Below are 7,713 nucleotides of genomic sequence, written 5' to 3'. Positions count from 1 at the left end.
TGTAAGTTCAGCATCATCCTACCTGCCAATGTGGTTTCACAGAAATATATTTCCAGAAATTATTAAGACACCGCTTAAAGAAGAAGAAATCTAACACCCAGTAAAATGTTACTAGAATAAGAGTTGAGCCCTTTCGTCAGAACAGCCGTTGAATGGAACTGCTTGGAGAATACTCTCAGAATGCCTTTGAGACCCTTGGATCCTAGGCTAGCATTGGTAGCTCAGGATCCTGCTTAAAAATCTGCTACTCTATTCTTATTGACTAGAATGCTTATAGAAGCAAGTAGGGAAAATGTGGGGAAGGCTGGAGTGAACTTGTACTATGTGAGCTAACTGGAACTACATTTCTGACAGTTCTGGTTTTCGGGATCCCTTTTCTTAGAGAAGCGGAAGCAGGAAGTAGATAGAGGTGTGGCCAAGGAGGAGGAAGTAGAGGTGCGGCCAAGGAGGAGGAAGTAGAGGTGCGGCCATGATGCGTAGCTCTTCTGAGGACTTGCCAACGGGGCTCCAGTTGCTTGTTTGTTGGCTTTACTGGTTTCTGTAAATAGCACGGGGCACTCACATTCATCCAGCCTGTCCAGCCTTCTGTTCCAGGATTTGGAATGTGTGGTTCAGGTGCTAGCAGGACACAGCCGCTCCTCTCCAAAACTGGAGGCCCATAAAGGTAAGAGACTCTTTGGCTTCCAGAGTCCTGCACATTCCTTCTGGCTTGTAGTTCGGCTTTATAGGTTCTGGCTTATTCTTGCTCTCCCTACTTTGTGCTCTTTCTGTTTGCTGGCCCTGTACTAACTTGAACAGTAAGCGCCATGAGTTGACTTAATGGATTCAGTCAACTGAGGATGCAAACCTGTTGTCAACAGAGTAGATTGTGTATGGCTCTGACACATCTAGATACTGTTTTCCTTACAGTCCTCACTAACCAATATGCTGTAACAGCTATCTACACAACCCTGTGATTGCATTCAATATTGGAAGTGATTTAAAGATGGTTTAAATGATCCAAGAGGGTATGTTAATGTTTTATGTAAATGTTATGATAATCTGTATAAGAAGAGAAGTGTCCACCTGGCTGTGCAGAGTTCAGGAAACTATACCCCATGAACCCTGAAGACTGACTCTGTTTATATTTATAGAACTCTGGGAGCCCCTATATTTATATAATCTACTGGTGATTCTTTTTCATTAATGAAACACTGGGTAAATCAGAATACTAGGGAAGCTCAGGGTATCTTAGGATTCCTTTGTGTAGCTAGTATTAGGGTGCAAAAGAAGGAAGATTCCAGGCAAGAAACATTTATTTTAACTTAAGTCTGTGGGAGAGGGTTCAGGTGCTGCACTCCAAGGCACAGACATTGTGTAACATTGAGAATCTGATTTTTCATGTTGTTGTTAGGCAACTGAGAAAAGAAAAAGTATATGCAGTTTGAGCTCTAGAATCTTAAACATTGGATATTTTCTTTCAACCCCAAACACTTGTGTAGCTAGTCACCTAATTTATTTTCATAGTGGATTTTCCCTGTCCAATTACATTAGTACAGAGAAGGTCTGTGATTGGACAGGGGGAAAGGAGTGGAGCTAAGAGTTGTAAAGAGAGGGAGTGTCCCAGAGTGGGGAGAAGAACCATGACTGCAGATGTGAACCCCTGTGGCAACTACAGCCACAAGTAGTTAAGATTTTCACAAGGTTAGAAATATTGGAATAAAGCTTTTATCATTATCAACTGGCTCTGGAATTATTGCATTGGCATCTTGTAAGTTGTGATTTTATTGTTCTACAAATTTCGGATTTGGGAGCTCCCTTGGATTAGTGAGGGGAGAGCAAGTTCTTCCATGTGCTTTGTTTCTCTATGAGATGAAGAGGCTTACCTGAATGGTCCTTGGGGAGAATCATGCTCATGTGATTGAATATGTCCAAGAAGGTGAAAGCATAACATCAAAAGCTGGTTGCGACTGAGTACAGGGGATCCTGCATGAGCTGAAAGGTTGGTGTGGCTGCTGTAGGCACTGCCCATTTATTGAATGAGCTAAGACAATCCTGAAGATCTGAATAGATGCTAGAGGTGCAAAGGAGAGCTCTCTGAGAACATATATCTGATACATAGGTTGGTCTTCTAAGGAGAAATTTGTGTTTCTTATGTTTAATGAATGATTATAATAGCCAAAGAATAGTTTCCCTATATGATGCCCCTTCCTCACTAGGATTAGGAGAGTAATGGAATAGCTGAACTATGGACATGACTACCACCCATATACTCTTTGGAAAAAAATGTATAAATTTAACAAGAAGTTTTAAGAACCAGGGCTTTCAAACACTACTTATAAAATTGTGTGGCATCCAGGATAGCTCTTTTGGACTGGTTTTTGTTTTGTTTGTTTGTTTATTTGTTTTGGTTTTAAACTATGTAGGGACACTGAAGCAGATCAGTTGAGAGTACAACATAAGGTATTGTATATAGTTCCTACACCTTGCTTAGAAGGTAACAATATAATTCTATATTCTCTCAAATTTGCTAGAAATAGAGGTTATAGATTTCCCTGACAACCTACAGGGATCAGATCTCCTGCTGTGTTATGGAATTATGACCTAAATACTGTGCCCCCAAATGTGAATTTAATGATAGTGATTGAGTGGATGAACCACCTTCAAGCCAAGCTGTACTCTGAGTTATCTGGCTAATATGGAAACTGATGAAAGAGAAGCAGATATGGAGGAGTCTCCTGAAGTTACCTAAAAGGGTAACCTGAGCCAGGTGACATAGAACCAACCAATTTATAACTATGCCATGAAGGTAAATAATTCTAGGGAAACAAATCAAATTAATAAATGAAAGGGACATTGGCAAACAGTCTTCCGATTATGCAAGTTAGACTTTCAAATGGCTGCTTTACAGTACGAGGAAAGAGCTCTGTGGCTCAGCCCCGATGAAGGCAGAAACCATCTTCTGGTTGCTATGAAAGTATCTATAGTATCTTATAGTTACTAAACACATCAGAGAGTCCAAAGCCCTTTACATATATTGTCCCACTTAAAATGACACAGCTACAACTAGAGCTTCAGCATGGGCAGGGGCAGGACATCTTTTTGTCTTATCACAGTAATCTCTTTGCTCTAATAAATACATGTTGAACAAATCAATGACAGCTAATAGGATGCTCAGGCTTAACAATGCCATTTTCCAAATGTCTACTCATTCACGAATGGCAGAGCAGTTACTTATTGACCTGCCGTGTTGCCAGGTCCACTCATAACTCAGCCTTCCCTGCACTCACAATGGCAAGGAACTGCCATTAGCTTTTTTCATATTGGCAGTGCTGAAGTTGAGGAACTGGTAAAAATTTTTAGATCATAAAAAAAAAAAATAAGAAGAAAACAAAAACCCAGTGTGACCAGCTTTAGGGCAATGACAACACAGGCCCCAAAGAAAGCCAGGTGTCTTTCTGGCTTTTGTCAATATTATGATTTATGTTGCTGTGTAGGTTGGTATTTTGAGGTCAGCTTTTTTGTGATGCTTCATTAATAGATTGAAACATTCCTCTTTTCTAAATAGTTTTTAGATTTTCAATAAAAATATCCTTACCTTTTGCCAAAGTTTAGAACACAAGCAGATGGTTTCTTTAAGAACAATATTAACTACACCAAGCCTTGGGTTTGCTCTCCAGCATCATATAAGCCAGGCTTGCTGGTAATGCCTGTAATCTTAACATTTAGTAGGGAAGGCAGGAGGATCAGATGTTTAGGATTATCCTTGGCTACGAGACCCATTATTAGGCCAGTCCATGGCACATGAAACCATGCCTCCATACACAGTAGTATTGATTTATGTTATACAACAATCATGATGATTATCTTCTGGGGGCTTCCATATGGCCTCCTGTAGTGTGAAAGTTCCATATCCTGATCTCTTACTAGCCTTTGGGATGATGGAGAAGGTAGATCTTTAGATGCAGCCAAGAGAGGAAGGCGGCTCCCCTGAACTCTAAGGGTTTTCTCTTTAGATATTCTCAATCTAAAGGTGTAGGTGAAAGGAAGAAAGAGATAAAAGTCCACATATCTGCTGGTAAGCTCACACCCTGTTCCTGGGTGTTCACAGACTTCATCTCTGCTCAGGATGGATGGTTAGATTCTTGAAGGGGTCCTTTGCCACCTCCTCACCCTGTCCTTTTAAGTTTTCAACATTTCCTAGACACTTGTAGTTATTTTTTTCCCAGGTGAGAACCACAAGAGATCTTATAGAAGATGCATTTGTTTTTGACTTCTAATTAATCAAGATAACATCTCTCTCAACCACTAGACAGTGCAATCAATACCGCAGGCAGCCACACTGCCAGTTAGACGGATACACCAATACCTAGTATTGGCAAATCAGTGATGTATTCAACCATGTTATACTCTATCATTTTATAATATGAAAGCTGTGTGATTATGTTAAGAATATAGAAAGGAGGGTTTCTGCCTTTGCAACCAGTATTAAGGTTTCTCCTCCATCCTAAGCTCTGGCCTGCTGCCTTCCTTAACCAAAGCTAGGGCAGTAGTTCTGGTTCATTGTCCAGATTTTCATTGGTGTGAAATCACTCATCATCATATGTAGTAGAATTCCAGGACAGAAGAAACTAGTAGGATAAAGATCTTAAGTAAAAAAGTGGTTGTGTCTATGAGCTCCTTGTATCAGCTAACCCCAGGGCTGAAATGCTTGGGGCTCTATCTGTTCTGAGGCCCTGTTCTCCAACTGAGAATTCGAGTGTAGGAAGACAAGGGCAGGAACTGAGGACATGAGACACTCTGGTGGAAGGAACATGGAGGATCTCCTCTCTGAGAGAGGGGAGTGCATTTTGAGAGATTCACTGGAGGATTTGAATGTAATACTTGACCTAGATATTGTGAGCATCCTTTGGGACTGTAGTGGTATAGATGAGTATGTGAGCCCATAGGATGCTCAGATTCTTGAACTCTTGGTCCCCAGTTGATGGCAGTATTTGAGGAAGTTTAGGGTGAAGGCTTGCTGGAGAAACTTTTACTCTGTTTTTAAGAGTAAAAGTCATGGGTCTTTTTCATCCAGTTCTGTCTGTCTGTCTGTCTCTCCCTTACTCTCTCCTCCCTCTCCCTCTCCCTCTCCCTCTCTCTCTCTCTGTACTTACATGCACAAACTCATGAGTGTGCATGCATGCTTCATGTGTGGAGGGGGCATGGTCAAGATCTGAGCTCTCTGCTTCTTGCAGCCAGTCCTGCTGCTTGCTGTCATGCTTCCCAACGATGGACTTTATCCCTCTGGAACTGTAATGCCTCAATAAGCCCTCCCTTTCAGTTAATCACCTTGACCATGGTGTTTTATCACAGCAACCGAAACAGAACTAAGAAAGGGACAGAAAGCATCCCATCAAGGCTCTGTTGTCCCTAACGACTAATGATGTTGAACATTTCTTAAGGCGCTCAGCCATCTGATGTTCTTCGTGGGAAAATTCTTTGTTTAGCTCCATACCCCACTTTTTAATAGGGTTATTTGGTTCTCTGGTGTCTACCTTCTTGCGTTCTTTGTATATATTAGATATTAGCCCTCTGTCGGATTTAGGGTTGGTGAAGATCCCTTCTTTTACTTTGTAAGTGCAGAACTTAATGTTTGCTTGCTTGCATTCATCTTTCTCATCTCTTGTAGCCCTAATTTGCCTTGAACTATGCAGCTTTGAATGACCTTGAACTTGTGATCCTTCTGCCCCCAACCTTCCAAGTGCTAGGATTAGAGGTTATGTAGCAACTCACCCGGTTTTATGCTGCACTAGGGATCAAACCCAGGGCCTTGTGTGTGCTAGGCAAGTACTCCACCAACTGAGCTTTATCTTGGCCCAGGAAATAATAGGCCTGAAGTCATGGTGAATGCTGAGTGAAGGGATCTGGAGAAAGCCCCCATCCTAACACAGGAAAAAAAAAAAGACTTAATAGGCTTTATTTCCCTCCTAGTGGCATATTTTCAGTAGTCCAATATCATGTTCTGAGCAGTGTAGTCTCTGTTTAGAGAAATCCCAGTGTGTCTGCCGCATCATGGAACCTATGTAGAAGGTATGGAAATGAACCAGGGTTTTGATTGGTTATGTGGTGAATTAGTTTTGACATATCATCTACCTTTAGTGTATTACCATGTGAACATGCCATATAGATTAGGAAAACACTTAATTATACATGTTTGGTAGACATTTAAGTTTTACCATGCAAGAGAGGTGTCCTGGTTTGCTCTCCCTTGCTGTGATGGACACTTATGACATTGAATATATTTCCCATTTTTTGTTTTGTTTTGTGTAGTGGTTATTCCTGGTTGTCAACTTGACTATATCTGGAATGAACTACAATCCAGAATTGTAAGGCTCACCTGTAATCCTAATCTGGGAGCTGAGAGATACAAGTTTCTGACTTGGATCTTGGCATGGAAATCTTGAGGCATACTGGCTATGAATTCCAGGAGATTAAGATGGGAAGATCTCTTAGTTCAAGGTCATTTGAGATTAAGGGTATAGTGGCATACATCTTTAATCTGCCCACATGCTTTGCTGGAGACATACATAAGGACATTGGAAGAAGGAAGATTTACTCACTCCCTTCCTTGCCTGCTTGCCTTGTGGGACTGAGCACCTGCTAGATACTTGGACTTCCATTCACAACTGCTGCTGATCATTGCTGGGGATTTGGACTATAGACTGTAAGTTACCAACAAATCCCCTTACTATATACAGACTACTCATAGGTTCTGTGACTCTAGAGAACCCTGACTAATACATTTTGTTTGTTTTTGTTTTTGTTTTGATTGTGTTTGCTTTGTGACAGGGTCTTTCATATAATTTCATATAGCTGTCTATTTAGGCTAGCCTGACATTCCAGAGAGCCCTCAGGTTCTGCCTGTTTCTCCCCTGAACTTTTCCTTCCCCAGCACTGGGGTTACCATTCAATGGTCACAGCTCATGCATTTTATGTGGGTGCTGGGGATCTAAACTCAGATCAACCACTGAGCCATCTTCCAAGCTCCTCTTTCCATGTATTGAATTTATTGAGTTGAGTTCTGACTGCTGCATCAGACTACCAAACTTAATATCTTTCATAAGCTAACCTTAGTCGTGATAACAGCTTTTGTTCTGTGTTTTGAGATAGGGTCTTACTATATAGTCATGACTGGCCTGGAACTCACTATACTTGGTGACCAACTTACCATGCTGGCCTCAAAAGTCAGAGATCCACTTACTTTTGCCTTCTGAGCACCAGAAATAATAGCTTGTGCCACTATGCCCAGTGGCTAAAATGTTTTTAAATATTATTAAACTTTAAATTTTTAATTTCAAAAGTAAAAATAAACTTTAAATACTTTAGCTTGAATTTGTTAATAATTTGTCTAGAGTTTGCCTTTAGTGCATTTTCTGTATTCATCTGCTGGTTATACATAGCATATAAAATGAGGGGGCAAGTATCACACTCATTTCTCTTGAAGAGTTTATATGATATTGCAGTTGCTTCCAATTTGCATGTTTGAAATAATTCTCCAGGATAGTTTCTGAGCTTTGAAGAGTTCATTTTGAGATTTTAGTTTAAAAAAAAGTTTATCAGATGTCAAAAAATTACATTTTCTGCTTATTTAATACAATTTGATCAGTTTAAAACACAAATAGTTTTGAAATTCTGGGTGGATTTTAGATGTAAATATGAAAGGCAGAATAAGATTGGAAGTGAAAATCTTGG

At 40.4% G+C, this 7,713-nt stretch overlaps 1 long non-coding RNA gene across 1 annotated transcript in view; it reads left to right on the top strand.

The window, feature by feature from the left end:
• Positions 1-470: 470 nt before the first annotated feature.
• The window catches only part of LOC127690514 (uncharacterized), a 70,493-nt gene continuing 63,250 nt past the window's right edge, over positions 471-7,713 (top strand). The window contains exon 1 of the long non-coding RNA XR_007979156.1: positions 471-664. This is a non-coding gene — a long non-coding RNA (uncharacterized LOC127690514). The remainder of the gene's footprint in view (positions 665-7,713) is intronic.

Source organism: Apodemus sylvaticus, chromosome 8 (assembly GCF_947179515.1).
Source record: "Apodemus sylvaticus chromosome 8, mApoSyl1.1, whole genome shotgun sequence".
In the NCBI taxonomy this organism is placed as follows: domain Eukaryota; kingdom Metazoa; phylum Chordata; class Mammalia; order Rodentia; family Muridae; genus Apodemus; species Apodemus sylvaticus.
Note: the sequence above shows the minus strand (reverse complement) of the source record. Positions and strands in the feature narration are given on the sequence as shown.